Here is a 17,356-nt window from a genome sequence, read left to right as displayed (position 1 = left end):
TATGTGACACAGACAAAAGAGTTTGCGTAGATCTTTTAAAAAAAACAAACAACATCTCAAATATCATGGAAAAAATTCAAGAGTGTTTAGGAAATCTATAGAAGCAAAAAATTGTTTTCTTATAGATGATGTTAGGATTCAGTGGTAAGATATTTATAAAGATTTATGAAATGTTTTCTTTTGATTGATTTAAATATTTTTAAAAGGTTTTAATTTGAATAAATATATAAAAAAAAAAACAAATCAATTGCTCCAATTTACGGGAAACAGAGTCCAAAAAGTCAAACCTATTTGACATTCCAATTCAAATTGTAAAATAACTAACAATACAAGTCAATGTCAAAGGTGTGAAACCTCCATATATGTCTACACTCTTCTTTAGTAAGTCGCTATTCTAGACACAATATGTATACGTGTGTAGATGCATGCAATATACGTGTCTATATTTGTACATGAACGTGTATGCGTATTATTTAATACTTTCACGTTGACGAGTTCCATTTATGCATTATAGGTAAACATATATTCATTTCATGACTAGTTTTAAATACAATTTTAACAAATATTATTGGTGCATCACATATAACAAGAGAAAAGTGGCACCTTAAAAACCGTCATATGCATTGCACTTTGATATAAATAAACGTATAGGTAAAAGATCTAATACAATGATGTCTTATCATATATTACATACAAGACAACCTATGTCCGTGAAATCACATCACATAATCTCGAAATCGTCAATTTATATCCAATTAATCACCAGTTCATCCAAACAAACAGATTGGGATCCTCAATCGATCAACTTTTGACTTACTCTTAATGAAAAACTTTTTTGAGCGTAGGATTTGAGCGTGTAATTATGAAAAACAGATCCGGATTTGAGCATAATTGGATTTTAACCTTGAATGTAATTCACATACGTAATAGTAATAAACGATAATTGTAAAGTCACCGTCCCCTAATTGTGTATATGATTCTTACATTTTTCTATTTAAAATTGTTTATATGATTCTTACATATTTTCAGGTAAGTTTTTTATTCTTTTTTGTTTTTCTTAATTTAGAAAATTCAAATGTACCATCAAGTCATATTCATTACTTTTTGTAAAGCGTTGTTTTGTAATTTTTTGGGTTCTTAAAGTCTTTCAACATATGATTAGAAAAGAAAGGAAATTATGTCAAATAAGTGATTCTGAAACGTGCCAGCCTTCCTCCTTTGGACAACCTTCCAGACGCACCTATTTTTTAAAGTCGGCCAGTGAACGTGAAGAAATCTAAAGTTTTACAATTAAACAGCTTTCATAACTCTAAATTTAACTAATATATACTTATAAATATATCAATTAATTTTTTTAACTAGCACATGAAAACATTCATATACCAAAAGCACTTACAATCCAATGATATCATCCAAAGTAAGTGAGGGCTTAAGTACAACTGCGACCAATGTGATATAGTTTAGGAGTAAACTAGTTTGTGATGATAATAATAATAATAATAACAATAATAATAATAATAGTAATAATAATAATAATAATAATAATAATAATAATAATAATAATAATAATAATAATATAAACAGCCATGTATACACTAAAAAGCAAAACAGGTCCAACATGTGTCTGGATCATGAACAAACAAAGAAAGCCTAAAAGAAGACAGATTTAATGTTCGTTTGGAAACTATAGTTTAGCTTGTTATAAAAACTTTTGAAAAGAATAAAGCCAATATTTTTTAAGAGTTATAACATGTGTACTTAAACTCGTGTGCCTATCTTTATTTTATTAAGTATTTGCTTAAAATTACATTGTGCTCGAGAACAATCGCGTATATCAGTTTTTATCGAGTTCACGTTCGAACTTAAACATAAGAGCTTGAAATATAAATGGATCTAACTCAAGTGTGTAAAGCATGCATCGAGCTCCTATCAAGCTTTTTAAGACTTGTGTTAATGTATATTTATATTCAAGCTTGTAGAATATTTTTGATAATTGCCCAATAATATTATTGTAAGAATTTATTATTTGTAAATTCCTCTGAATAGGTTTAAACTTATAGTCTAGTCAGTTGCCATCGTTTATGCTTTCACAAATAGTCAAATGTACATGAAATTACTTCTCTTATTGACATTGACAACAATCATTCTACAAATACGGTAGCTTTTTGAGCCGATACTATTTTTTCGAGCGAAACATTTTAGCTTGTAACCAGCTAGAAAACTAGAGCAAATTAATTGTAGCTAATTTAAAAGATAGGTTAGAGCGCATTTATATTTATATAAATAGTAACCAAAACATCTACAAACAGGAAAAGCAAACGGCTCAACATGTGAATGTGTCACAAAATTATTCTAACATATAAAGGTTCATAAATATTAAAATAATAAAAAACTTTTAGTTACTTTTGTTGACGTTGACTATTCCAAAATCCTGATAATATATCCACCCACCCCCAAACCATTTCTTCATATTAATTTCAAACTCAAAATTTCAATCACCATCATGAGAATTAAGAAATCATCAAAATATTCCTGGTTGAACTGTTTCAAGAACCAAGAACCGGTTCAACCGAAAACGAGGAAGCCCGATGAACCCTTTTCGCCCGAGGACTTATCGAAGTCATTACCGGGATCAAACCTCTATGTTTTCACCCTAGCAGAGCTTAAACTCATCACACAGTCTTTTTCTTCATGCAACTTCTTGGGTCAAGGTGGGTTTGGACCGGTTCACAAAGGGTTCTGAAGAGGTAGGTCCCAGCAGAGCCCAGTTGGACCCGCAAGACTCACTTTGAACAGGGACGTCTGCGCAACGACCAACTGCTTCCGCAGGACCCACCATGCTCAGAGAAGACCTTACGCGCAGTACGCCAGCTGTACCCGCAGGGAAAGCCTCCCAATGGTGAAGTACCCCGCTTGTTCCCGCAGTTGCGGATACAAGCCATCAGGGAAGGCTACCCGCACTGATAGCAAGGCTACACGCACAAGGCACTAACTCTTGCTACTTCAGTAGTCACCTGAAGGAATGAGCAAGGCGGGAATACTCCCGCCCAAATGAGTCAGTCCGTATGCTTCTGGAAGATCTTTTGTACTATATCTACCAAGGTATGGGCAAAACAGACGATCTGACCAGAGCAGCCCATGAACCAATCACAGGGTGACAGCTCACCGACAACAGTACGAGGAGGAGCACCCTCTAGTACTGTGTGTCACTATTAGCCGCTGCCTACTCACTAACCCTTACTATGGGACGTGCGCAGCCTACAGTTGGTGGAACAGTGCATAGCCGGCAGTAAAGGAACAGTATACAGCCGACCTTGTCACTGTCGGCCGCAGCCTATCCACCAACCAGCATGGCTTGTGCGTAGCCCACTGTTGGTAGAACAGGAATACTATTCAGCCGGCTGTACCTTCTAGGAAACCTACCTTCGGTTATAAATACTCCAACACCTTGGAATGGTAAGGACATCATCGGATATCTCATTATCTTATCTTCTCTAGCAATCTCTTAATATACACTTATATTCAGAGCAATCTAGTCTGATTCTCACGCCGGAGGGTGGTCACAAGGAGGAACCCCCCCCCCTTCTCAGTGACGAGCTTACGGTGTCTGTTTTGCAGGTCCCCTGAAGAACAACTTTCTTTGCTGGATCTCATCCTCGTGGGAAACATTACTTAACCCCCAGATTATCTGTAATCTGCCTAGGGTCACTTAGTGTTTCTTCATTGGCGCCATCCGTGCATAAAAGCTAGAACTAATTCTTAGTTTTTTCAAAATTTCTGAAGAAATGGTTAACGTTACTCCGGTCCCAAGGCCAGTAAGTGACCAAGAAACCCCGGTGACCACAACCCCAGCAACTGGGAACACCGGCGGTTATACAAATTTTACGAACACTACCCCGGTTACTCAAGCCGGGACAATTGCAGTAAACAATATTTCACTGGGGTTCACTGATGCCCAGTTGGAGAAACGAACGAGGGTCCCTCGCCAAACACTAGATCAAGTTAAGGCGTGGGCCGAAGCACGTCAGAAAGAGTTCCAAGCTGAGTTGGATGAACGCTTGCGTTCACTTCAACAGGCTGAAGAATTCGGCAGTACTCGCCAACATCTCAACATGAACAGTGAGTGCGAGTACTCAGACGACGAGCGGGAAGAATCCGATACCGACGCAAACCCTCGCCATAAGGCAAAAGGGAAGCGTAAGGAAACGGACTTCCAACCGACAAGGAATTTTGGAGAAACCTTTAAACCAACGAACGCGGGGAGAAACCCGCGTGACTTCTCCAAAACCTTTAGACCAACTGCTGCAAATGCAGGAAAGTCTAAGTTTGCAAGGGACATTGCGGAAGCAATCGCCCCAAGAAGTGCCAAACAAATGTCCAACATCGGCACTTATGATGGTCTATCCGACCCAGACGACCACTTGAACAGATTCATTGCGGGGGCAACCGTCAGTAACTGGACGGAACCCACGTGGTGTTATATGTTCCAGATGACTCTGGTTGGAGCGGCCAGGGCATGGTTCGATCGTTTACCGGTCCACCACATCTATGATTGGGCGGACTTTCAGAACAAGTTCAGCCAACACTTCAGCCAACAAATGAAATATACTGAAGAACAGTGGACGATCCTCAACTGCGTTAGAGAGGAGGATGAATCTTTACTAGACTTCATCACTCGCTTCAACTCCAAAAAGCTAAGTCTGGGCAACATAAGTGAAGATCTTGTTCGCGCCGCTTTCATCCAGGGCGCCGAATACCCAGAGCTTATCCGCACATTGACGGGTAAGGACGGCATGCCATCCACATGGGATGCCATCATGACGGCGGCCAAGCGCTTTGCCGAGACGGAGAAGCAACTGGGAAGGGATCTTCCCCAGAGTACACACCTCTACACGCAAAGGACTAGAGAAAACAATGTTCGGATCGCCCGGCAGAACAAAAAGAGGAAGCTAGGTATTTGGCAGTCAAGGGTAAACTTTGACACCTCATCCAGCTCTCACCCTCTTGTTGGCGGAAGAGATAACACACACCCTTCAAGCCGAAAACACCGGTGGACGCCACTCACCAAAAGCGTCACGTAGATATTTGCCACCGAAAAACTACCATGGCCAAAAGCTCCAATGATCCGGCAGCGACCTAATGCGGATCAAAGCAAATCCTGTGACTTCCACGGGACAAAAGGTCATAGTACGGAGGAGTGTACATCCTTGAAGGATATTGTTGAAACATTCGTCAAGGATGGAAGACTTGCACACCTTGTGGCATCAATCAAGAAGGGAGGAAGGAATGATAACCGGTACAGAGGCAACGGACGAAAGCCCGTTGACATCAGCATCAACATGGTTCATGGTAAGATCAGAGGAAGAAAAAGGCGAGCGACAGAACCATGCGCTTGGAAGGAAGCTGAGGTGCGCTTCCCGCGAGTGCCAGGAGGACCCAGCAAAGAAGGCCCTATCGTCATCAAAAGCCAGCTGGGGCACTACATCACTTCTCGCACTCTTGCTGACAACGGCGCCTCGTCAACGGTGATGTACAGGCAGTTCTTCGACAAGTTAGATGACGAAGACAAGGAACGCCTGGAAACGATCTACGCCTCGATGGAAGGGTTCGACGGCAGCACAAACACCCCCCTGGGTATCCTATCTTTCCCCGTCACTCTTACGGACGGGAATCACTCACGCACAGAAGACGTGGATTTTGTCGTGATGAGGAAGCCACACCACACATACGACATTCTCTTCGGAAGAGACGGGATGGCAAGATTCAACGCCGTGGTATCTTCAGTCCACGGCATGATGGGATGGCCAACAGCTGAGGGTGTAGCGATGATCACCGGCATTCCCCAGGTATGCATCACATCTGTCTCATCTAAACCCAAACCAAAGATGGCTAAACCAACCATCACCGAACCGGAAAGATGGGCCTTCAACGGCAAATACCCTGACCAGGCCGTTTCCATTGGCCCAACAGTTGTTGATCCCACACGCACCTTACTCAAACGCTTATTACAGAAAAACGCTGACATCTTCGCGTGGACACCAGCTGACATGACTGGTGTACCCCGAAGTAAGGCAGAGCATAAGCTCAAGTGCGATCCGGCTGTTACGCCAGTCGTACAAAAGCGTAGAGTAATGGGGCCAGAACAAACTAACGCGTGTAGAACCCAAGTCAAGGAACTCCTTGACGCAGGCATCGTACGCGTTAGTAGATATCAAACATGGGTTGCAAATCCCGTTATGGTACCGAAGAATAACAAACAACGGCGCATGTGCATAGATTTCAAGGACTTAAACAAAGCATGCCCCAAAGATTGTTATCCGTTACCCGAAATTGATCTTAAGGTGGATTCGTTAGCACCGTTTCGCCTTAAATGCTTCCTGGATGCGTATAAGGGGTACCATCAAATCCACATGGCCGTTGATGATCAGGACAAAACCGCTTTTCGGACGCCCGATGGTACATTTTGTTACCAAATGATGCCATTTGGACTTAAGAATGCCGGGTCCACATACCAACGCCTGATGGACAACCAGTTTCATGCCCAAATTGGGAGGAACTAGGAAGTCTACATGGATGACTTGGTCATCAAAAGCCCTGACGCAGAAGCGATGTTGAAAGACATCGAAGAAACTTTCAACACGCTTAAGAAGATAAACATGAAACTCAACCCGAGCAAGTGTGCCTTTGGAATGGAAGAAGGGAAGTTCTTGGGGGTCATCGTCACTAAAGATGGCTTCAGAGCGAACCCTGAAAAGGTCGAAGCCATTATCAAAATGGAATCACCTACTACCATCAAACAGGCTCAGACACTGAATGGACGACTAGTGGCACTTAATCGCTTTTTGGCAAACCACGCGGATAAGTCGTTTCCTTTCGTGTCAACGTTGATAAACTGTTTAAAGAAACGCACTTCCGCTGGACACCAGAAGCGGAAGCAGCTTTTCAGGAGATTCGGTCACGCTTGATCGAACTCCCAATGCTCACAGCACCAAAACCGGGAGAGGAGTTAATCCTATACCTTTCTGCAACAGATAGAGCAACCGGGGCAGTCCTGCTAGTAGAGCGAAAAGGCATCCAGATGCCAATCTATTATGTCAGCCGTATCCTAACAGACGTAGAAACCCGGTACTCTACCCTCGAAAAATTAGTCTTAGCACTTATACACGCTTCACGCAGGTTAAGACGATATTTCCAGGGTCACCCAATCACCATTCTCTCCAACTTCAAACTTGCAAACGTTCTACGCAAACCTGAGTTATCGGGACGCCTAGCCAAATGGGCAATTGAGTTGGGGGAATACGCGATAAAGTATAAGCCAAGACCAGCCATAAAAGGCCAGGTTTTGGCCGACTTTATTGCGGAAGTGCCTGCATCGCGGGAAAAAGAGTGCCAGGAAGAGGCTCAACCCTCTCCAGCACAAGACATCAATGATGTCTGGCGACTCTACACTGATGGAGCAGCCAGTAACGAGGGTTCAGGCGCAGGACTGAAACTAACCAACCCAGCAGGCCAAGAATACACTTACGCTATTCGACTGGATTTACCAAGTACGAATAACGAAGCCGAGTATGAAGCATTCTTGGCCGGGCTGAGAATTGCGCGTAAGATGGGAGTGAAACACTTGGAAGCTCACGTGGATTCCATGTTAGTAGCCAATCAAATCAACGGGACGTACACGGCCGTGAACGACACAATGGCCCTGTACCTCGCACAAGCAAAAACCCTTATGCGCGATTTTAACGATTGCAAAGTTATACACGTCAAGCGTAGTGAAAACAAATCTGCGGATGCGTTAAGCAAGCTTGCATCATTAGCCTTCACCCATTTGGGAAAGGACATCCGCATTGAACTCCTCGAGGCACCTTCGGTCCCGCACAAGGAAATTTGTGTCATCCAAACCGGCATAGAAACGTGGATGACACCAATAATAAAATACCTCGCGGCAGGTACACTACCAGAGTAAAAAACACAGGCAAGAAAACTACGCAGTAAAGCACTGAATTATCAACTCATCGATGACATCCTTTACAGACGTAACTTTCTTGGCCCACTCTTAAGATGCGTGGACAACCAAGATGCTGACTACCTCCTAAGGGAAGTACACGAAGGCATCTGTGGAGTACACGCAGGTCCACGCGCTGTTGTAGCTAAGCTAAACAACGCGGGATACTTTTGGCCGGGGATGCATACGGATGCGCTGGCATACATCAGAAAATGCAGGTCCTGTCAGCTCTACGCACCCAACACGCACCGCCCGAAGAATGAACTTGTTCCAGTCACCTCTTCATGGCTATTTCAGAAGTGGGCCATCGATGTGACAGGCCCATTTCCTACAGCAGCAGGAAATGTTCAGTTCCTAGTGGTAGCCATCGACTACTTCACCAAGTGGATAGAAGCAAAACCCTTAGCCCAAACAACCGCGAAACATATCAAAAAATTTATTTGGGAATTTATTATTTGTCGTTTTGGACTTCCACAGAATTTGGTGAGCGATAACGGCACCAACTTTGCTGACAAGAAGCTACAAAAGTGGCTGGAAGAGCTTCAAATCACCCACACTTTTACCTCAGTGGCGCACCCGCAGGGTAATGGTGAGGTAGAAAGAGCAAATAAGAGCATCGTCGAAGGCATAAAGAAAAGACTCTTGGAACACAGATCCGGCTGGGTGGACGAGCTTCCGCACGTCCTTTGGGCAAACAGAACGCTGAAAAAGGCCAGTACGGGAGAAACCCCGTTCAGTCTCACTTATGGCACTGAAGCCATGGTCCCGGTCGAAATTGGTTTACCCTCACCAAGGGTCTTGATTCAGCCAGAAGACAATGATGCGGAAAGACGGTTAGACCTTATGCTAACCGAGGAACGCAGAGACTTAGCCGCAGTGCGTGAAGAAAACTACAAGCGAAAAATGCAAAAGTACTACAACACGCGGGTAAAACTCTGCAACTTCAATGTAGGAGACTACATACTGCGTAACAACGAGGCTTCGAACCAACAACGCCCAGGAAAACTGGCCCCGGTCTGGGAAGGGCCATACATTATCAAAGAAGTTCTGGGAAAGGGCGCATACCGGCTCGAAAGGCTCGATGGCACTCCCATCCCAAGAACATGGAATGGAGCTCAATTACGCAAATGTTATATGTAGATCAATTCCAAACTTGTAAAGAAAAGGCCTAGAGCCACTTCTAATGGAAATGATTCTCCTTTCACAATGTGTTGATAGCCTTACCTTTATACTTATGAACTTCCCACACTGATGTGCCGGTATTCACCGCATAAATAGGGGAAGAAGTAAGTCGTTACGTGTGGAAGGCGGCAAAACCCGCATAAACACAAAACGGTAAAAATTTCAAGTTTTAAGGAAAACCTCCACGCAGGTCAGAGGTAGGCAAAGTTTAGCCATCCTACTAAGTGCAAGTGACGGTCTTACCCGCACAATCACGAACAAGGAGGCAAAACTTCAACCTATTATCTACCACGTTCAAAGGTTAACTTATTCTGAACACTTAGAAAATTTCAAAGGAAAAGATGAGGAAAACTTCCACACAGGTCAGATATAAGTAAAGTTAAGCCATCCTACTAAGTGTAAGTGACGGTCATACCCGCACAATCATGAAAGAGGAAGCGAAACAAACTTATAATTTGCCACGTTAAAAAGTTAACTTATCTAAGTACTAAAGAAATTGCTAAATTAAATCAAAACATGCGTAAAATAAACAAGGCAAGGAATTAACACAATCTTTATTCCATCAAAATTCAAATATTACAAAGATTGCTGGGTGCATACCCGCATACAAAAGAAGCTATACAAAAACAAAAATCTACGCTAATGGTGGAAAGGGATCTTCAGGATCATGCTTCAGGACCACTTCCACTTGGACCCGCACCATCAGTAGAGCGTGGCGGTTCAAGAAAAGCTTTAAGGATAGCTAGCCCATCATCAGCAGCAGCGACTTCGTTTACCTTCTCCACCACCGGATGCGGGAAGGCGGCATACTGATTCACTGCTTGGTCATAAACAGCTTCAGTATCCACATCATACAAAGGGAAGTTGGAAGGCGGGATGCCTTTCTCAACAAACCCTAGACCAAGCAGGAAGCCGGCCTTTTCCCCATCCTCATGAGTAGCGTTGAGGGCTGCGCTCATAGCATCGTCATAAGACGTCTCTGTGAAGACCCGATGCACAACCTACAAAAAAGAAAAAATACAAGTATCAAAACCTTTTCTATTTACAAAGAAAAGCGTAAAGACATTATGAAGTTAAACTTACCTGAGACAACGCTTCTCGAAGAAGCCATTCCTTGGCAACCAGAGCTTATTGGAGGGCGGCTTGAGCTTGGTTACGGGCGCGTTCGGCTTCACTTTGGTTGAGGTTGGCAAGCAACACTTCTTTAGCCGCAGCCTCTTCAACGCCCTTTAGCTTCCGCTCAGTCTGGTCAAGCACCCCCCTCTGGTCCAGGATCTCTTGAAGCTTCTTCGCGTCTTCCATCGCCAAGGCATCATGAGCCTGTTGGAGCGCCTCTAGTTTAGCTTTAAGTTCTTCATTCTCGAGGCGTAGAGGCTCAGCAACAGCTTCAGCCTTGGTGGCCCTTTCAGTTGCGTTCCTAGCGGTTTCCTTAGCCAGCCGAAGCTGTTCGTTAACAGCTTGGGCAGCCTTGGAACGGGCCTCGAGACGGGCCTAAACTTCAACTTCAAGGGCCTTGAACGCCTTCTCCTTCTCCGCAGCAGCCGCGGAGAGCCTCCTATTCTCCTCCCGGACAGCCCGCGCCTGAGCTACTTCTTGGATTCGAGCTGCTTTTAACTTGTCGTTTTCACGACAAAGCAGCTCGACTCGCGGCTGCATCCGGGCCAGGAGAACGCGAAGCTCATTGGTTAGCCTACCTTCCTGGTAGCTAGCCATGGCTTCCCCCAACGCACCACTGGGAGCTGCGTGACGAGCCCACTCCACGCATTCCACAGGTGTGCGAAGGGTTGTTCCTCGGCGGATGTTCCATCGTGGAACATACACTTCATTGGAATCCGACACTGCAAATAACAAAAGGCAGTTAGAAAAAGATGATAAAAAAAAGGAGGCCAAAAGAACCCTACGCACCTGTAGGGTCAACAACAGGCCGATAGCCGCCAAACCCATCACCTGAACCCAAGGGAAATCCGTCCAAGAGATCAGGTAGATGGGAAGGAGGCAGAGGTTGGCGAGAAGCCCCATGCATACCTGAAGGATCGGCCGTCGTTGCCGATGACGGAGGAGGCATGGTGAAGGCCGCCGCGGTCGCCGCTGCGGAGTCCGCAGAAAAAGTAACCACCGGCTCAGTGAAAGATGCGGTAAATATGGCACTGACAGCCGGCGGTGATGTCACAGCTGGAACAGTTGGCTCAACGGAGTGAGCAACTGAACCAGCGGAAACAGGCGCAGCCGCCTGGGTCGTCGCCTCAGGTAGGCTGACCAAGCCTGCCGTCATGGGTCCGGAGGTACTCCTCCCCGCTTCACCCTGGAATGCGGTAGCATCCACGCCTGCACAAAGAAGATAAGTATTAATGATGGAATGATATGAAGTTAAAAATAAAGTTTGTACTTACGGGTTTTCTTGAGCCTGAAAGTGCGGACAGGCGGGGATGAACCCGATGGAGCCGGCCTCTTCACGCCGCTCACCGTTGTCTTCCTGGGCTCTCCGGAGGTGACAGTCGTCGCAGCCTCAGGAGCAGTGGTCTTATCACCACCGGGGTTCCCCGCCACCTCCTCGCTCTCGGTCTCTGAATCAGACCGAGGCACCGGATCGGCAGTGGAGGCCACCTTCGCCTACCCCTTCCCGCCGGCAGCCTTCTTCTTCCGCACCAACGAAGGACCATCTGCGGATTCCTCATCAGAACACAGGATTAGAGGAATTCCAGCAGAGGTTTCAACATTGAGGGGTCGAGAGTTGAATAACGCCTTACCTGGCCGCCTGGCTCTCAGGATCTCGTGGCCTGGCGGGTAGACCTCCACGAACCGATCCGCCGTCTGTGCAAGGATGGGCAACTCGTTCTCATATAGAGCACGAGTACCCATCCGAGCGGGACTATTAGCCTCCCCCGGATACAGGAGCGACTGCAAGTCGTTCCCCTCTGAAATAAAAGAAAAACAGTTAGAAGACAAACATATATAAATAAAGAAGACAGACCGTACCGTAAGGGACAGAATTCAAACCGTATTCAAGGATGATTGGGATCTTTTGCGCATCCGAATCCTTCCACACCCGGCTCATCCCGAGCATCACCATCCCGGACTCCGCAAAGCGGTAAACCGGAGATTGGACTCGGGATATCTTTGAGAACCATTCCGCCTCCTGGTAGTTGGAGGCGTGAAGGCTGGGGAGTGCTTGCCCATTCTTGAATTTCATGGCAAGTGGGATGGCGCGAGCGGAGATAAAAAAGAACTCCCGCTTCCATGAACGAAGACTGCGCTCGGTTGTGCAAATCTTCAAACCTTTGATCCGGGTTATCAGAGTATACCACCCTTGGATGCACCTCCAAGAGTAGAAGGTCATCAGGCGGTCGACGAAGGGCTCAACGCCCAGAATTCGGCACACCCACTCGAAGTGGCGAATCTTCGCGATCGCCATCGGGTGCACCTCGGTCAGGTGCACACCGTGCCTCTCCAGGACACGGTACACAAACTTTGTCAATGGGAACCTAAGATTCCCATAGACAAAGAATGCGACATATACCTCGATCTTGCCTCTGGGGGCATCATACACCGTCTGATGAGGTTCAGGAAACTCAGGCTCGAGAGACTCAAGCATGAACTTCCTGACGATGTACTGATATAGATCGACAGGCAGAGCACACTGGCACTCGCCAGCAGTACTCTTGTCATCCTTGTCGGACGTGGATGACGGGTGCTCGGCGTACACCCCAGCCTCCTGGGCTGTAGCCTCAAGATCATGAACAGAAGACATCTTGCAGGTGTGAAAAAGAGAACGATTTCAAGAGAATGCTCGACTGAAAAGGTGAGTATTCGCCGGAAATCGTTTTGAAGATGAAGAGAAAAGTGAAAGTGTGGATTACAAAGGACCCTCTCCCCCTTTATATACTAATCGCAATTAATGCGATGAATTTAATGCGGAAGAGAGAGAAATCGCAGGTGCAATGAAACTATGACACGTGGCAAAAAGCAAGCTGGCAACAGCTGTTGAAAGGACGCGTGCCAGTAATTTCGCGGCCACGCGCCCGAAAATTCGCGCCCACGCGCCTGAAAAAGCGCCTGGAATGACCATATACTGTCACGTCGCCATAACTTCCTGCACGTCCTGACACTGTCAGAAGAAACCGTCGGACGACGTTTCAATAGTTTGGACTGTTCTTATCCTTTCACCAACTCTTCGAATTTCAAAATTTTAAAAAGATTCAAAAGCGGGAAAATACCCCTTACCTTGGCAACCAAGTAACTATAAGACAGGTGCGAGTAAAGTGTTAAGGGAAAACCCTTCACATACTTAGCACCCGCAGGGAATTGACGCCAGGAATACCTTGGAAGTAAAGTAACCGTAAGACGAGTGCGGGTACAGTGTCAAGGCAAAACCCTTCACATACTTAGCGCTCCGCAGGGAATTCAAACCAAGAAGGATCTTCTGGGCCATGCTTGCGGAAACGGGAATAACATCCCCGCATGGCGGGAACGTCGAGAACTATATTGTTTGAAACTCCAAGATGGAATTGGTGGTTTTAACATAATTGATCACTATGTTGAAAACTACCAAAACCCTATGGAGAATCCACACAAGTGGGACTCAACGCTCCTGACTTGCGAGGAGGTTACAGACCTACCCGCTTCATACCCAAAGATCAAGCAGAAAAGTCGGGAATTTCTGCATGACATTAGGAAAACCGCCGGAAGAATCCCCACGGAAAACCTTAAAACTAAAAACCCTTTTCAAAACCCCTTGCTAGTCCAAAAGTTCACCTCACTTATTAATAATTCATGAGAAGAACATTGGACTGGGGGGACTTGAAGAGGTAGGTCCCAGCAGAGCCCAGTTGGAACCGCAAGACTCACCTTGAACATGGACGTCTGCGCAACGACCAACTGCTTCCTCAGGACCCACCATGCTCAGAGAAGACCTTACGCGCAGTACGCCAGCTGTACCCGCAGGGAAAGCCTCCCAATGGTGAAGTACCCCGCTTGTTCCCGCAGTTGCGGATACAAGCCATCAGGGAAGGCTACCCGCACTGATAGCAAGGCTACACGCACAAGGCACTAACTCTTGCTACTTCAGTAGTCACCTGAAGGAATGAGCAAGGCGGGAATACTCCCGCCCAAATGAGTCAGTCCGTATGCTTCTGGAAGATCTTTTGTACTATACCTACCAAGGTATGGGCAAAACAGACGATCTGACCAGAGCAGCCCATGAACCAATCACAGGGTGACAGCTCACCGACAACAGTACGAGGAGGAGCACCCTCTAGTACTGTGTGTCACTATTAGCCGCTGCCTACTCACTAACCCTTACTATGGGACGTGCGCAGCCTACAGTTGGTGGAACACTGCATAGCCGGCAGTAAAGGAACAGTATACAGCCGACCTTGTCACTGTCGGCCGCAGCCTATCCACCAACCAGCATGGCTTGTGCGTAGCCCACTGTTGGTAGAACAGAAATACTATTCAGCCGGCTGTACCTTCTAGGAAACCTACATTCGGCTATAAATACTCCAACACCTTGGAATGGTAAGGACATCATCGGATATCTCATTATCTTATCTTCTCTAGCAATCTCTTAATATACACTTATATTCAGAGCAATCTAGTCTGATTCTCACGCCGGAGGGTGGTCACAAGGAGGAACCCCCCCCCCCTTCTCAGTGACGAGCTTACGGTGTCTGTTTTGCAGGTCCCCTGAAGAACAACTTTCTTTGCTGGATCTCATCCTCGTGGGAAACATTACTTAACCCCCAGATTATCCGTAATCTGCCCAGGGTCACTCAGTGTTTCTTCAGGTTCATAGATGACAAGCTTAGACCTGGTCTCAAGCCACAGCCTGTGGCTGTTAAACTCCTCAATGTAGAAGGTGCACAGGGTCATAGAGAATGGCTGGTACGTATTATTAATCAAATGTTGCCTATATTTATTAACTTTATAATTTAAAATGCTTAAGTGGTATTTTAATATTAATTAATTAGTGAATTGCATGGATTTGACAGACAGAAGTGGTGTTTCTTGGACAATTAAGACATGCACATTTGGTGAAGTTGATCGGATACTGCTGTGAAGATGAACACAGGTTGCTGGTTTACGAGTACATGCCACGTGGCAGCTTAGAAAGTCAACTCTTTCAAAGTGAGTTTGACTACTTCATATATATTTTAATTTATTTTTTTCAGTTTTTACTTTTAGTACATATTTATTTATAAACGAATGAAAATCGCTCTAGGAGCTGCAAAAGGGCTTGCATTCCTTCATGAAGCGAAAAAACCTATCATATATCGTGATTTCAAAACATCCAATATTTTGTTGGACTCTGTAAGCTCTTTATGTTCTTAGATGTCTTATTAAAGTGTCATTATTTTTTTGTTTTATGGTACTAATTGAACATGTTTGTGATGTTTCAAGGACTACACCGCTAAACTTTCGGATTTTGGTTTGGCAAAGGATGGCCCCAAGGGAGATGATACGCACGTTTCGACTCGAGTCATGGGCACACATGGATACACGGCTCCTGAATATCTCATGACAGGTAACTATTACATGTGTATCTATTTGTTAATTGTTATAACTTTTAAGTACACTTATAATAATATGTAGTTTTTCTTTTACTTTTAGGCCGTTTGACGGCAGCAAGCGATGCTTACAGCTTCGGAGTTGTACTTGTTGAGCTCCTAACAGCCGAAGATCAATAGACAAAAGCTGTAGAAACCGAGAACACGACCTAGCCGAGTGGGCTAGGCCACTACTAAAGAATGCTCGAAAACTCAGCCGCATAATGGACCCAAGACTCGAAGGCCAATACTCAGAAACCGGTGCACAAAAAGCAGCCGAAATAGCTTACCAATGCTTGAGCCATAGGCCAAAGGAAAGACCAACCATGGCCATAATTGTTGACACCCTCGAACCATTAACACACTTTAACGACACACCCATTGAAACTTTCGTGTACACAGTCCAAACCGTGCCCAAGAGTCCAAAAAATTAAATACATAAAGATGGTAAAAAAAACATCAATGGACATAATCAAAGGCGCTACTAAACCAAATTTTTAGTGGTTCATTCCGTAACAGATTTAAATTGAAACCTTAGTACCATAACGAATTCACTTCAGATACCATTTAGAACATGTACTTATGTGTGTAACAACAAACTTATGACTATGTACGTATTACCTTAATAAAATCTGAATCTTGTTTTTTTATGTTATGTTTTTTTTCTCTATTAAACAAGTGACTTGATTATCCCCTACTTGTGGCCTAGTGGTAAAAAGCTTGGGTTCTCCAGTGGAGACTCAAGTTCGATTCTCACTTGTGTCACTTTGATTGGATATTGGCAATGAAGATTTGACCTAGGCCTTGCGCAAAGATTGCCAGTTCGAACCCCAAGCCCGCCTGAGTTTTCGTCCAACCGTGTGTTACACCAGAGAGTTATGCTTTTGTGGTGGTACAACGACTGTTAAGTGCCAGTCGTCGGTATGGTTTCCCGGGGGGAACACCCAAGCCAAATTTTGAAGCCAGCGTGGGCCAGGTTAAAATAACATGGTTTGAAAACTGAACCGACCCGACCTGAAAACTAAACCGAAACCGAACTGGTTTGAAACCGATTATGTAGAAACCGGGTTGGAACCGATTGAAATCGTAGTTTCGGAACTGTTTGTATTTTTCTCCATCAAACCGACTAACCGAACCAAAACCGGGCAAAAACCCAAACCAAAACCAATCAAAACCCGAACCGAAACCGATTGTAACATGGTAATAAACCGGTTTCAACCCGAACCGAAACCAATTATAAACTGGTTTTGACTTTTGTTAATCAAACAGAACCGGTTTTAACCCAAACCGGTTTTAAAATTTAAACCGGTTGTGCACCTCTAGGCCAAAATAGGACAACATAACTTTTGAAATTAAAAAAAAGTACGATAACCTAAATAGAAACGAAATCTTCGTTTAAAAAAAAATGAGTTGATTGGAGCAAAAGAAAGATCGGTGACGTTCACTTTACTAAAAAAAAGTCAGATAAAGTAACTGTAAAAGAGGAGGTAACAAAAGATGAACACGTGGCATTACCCAGACACTAGTAACCGTAGATATAGATAGAAGTAACTATAATTTAAAATCTGGCTCGTTATAGTTACAATTTACAAACAACCGAAAAACATCGTTAATAATAATTTGATGATTG

The 17,356-nt window shown here is 44.7% G+C and overlaps 1 pseudogene across 1 annotated transcript; it reads left to right on the top strand.

Annotated features, from left to right (window-relative positions):
- The first annotated feature begins 2,492 nt into the window (after positions 1–2,492).
- On the top strand, positions 2,493–16,160 carry LOC143565344 (EPD1-interacting receptor-like cytoplasmic serine/threonine-protein kinase 5A; annotated as a pseudogene). The gene is made up of 6 exons (XR_013141052.1): positions 2,493–2,736; positions 14,968–15,064; positions 15,172–15,331; positions 15,378–15,490; positions 15,581–15,704; positions 15,791–16,160. The product of XR_013141052.1 is annotated as an EPD1-interacting receptor-like cytoplasmic serine/threonine-protein kinase 5A (transcript).
- Positions 16,161–17,356: the final 1,196 nt, after the last annotated feature.

Source organism: Bidens hawaiensis, unplaced genomic scaffold (assembly GCF_021521415.1).
Source record: "Bidens hawaiensis isolate Kalapana, Puna unplaced genomic scaffold, B.hawaiensis_p1.1 tig00001206_1, whole genome shotgun sequence".
Lineage (NCBI taxonomy): Eukaryota > Viridiplantae > Streptophyta > Magnoliopsida > Asterales > Asteraceae > Bidens > Bidens hawaiensis.
The sequence above is the reverse complement of the archived record's forward strand: the minus strand, read 5'-3'. Positions and strand labels throughout refer to the sequence as shown.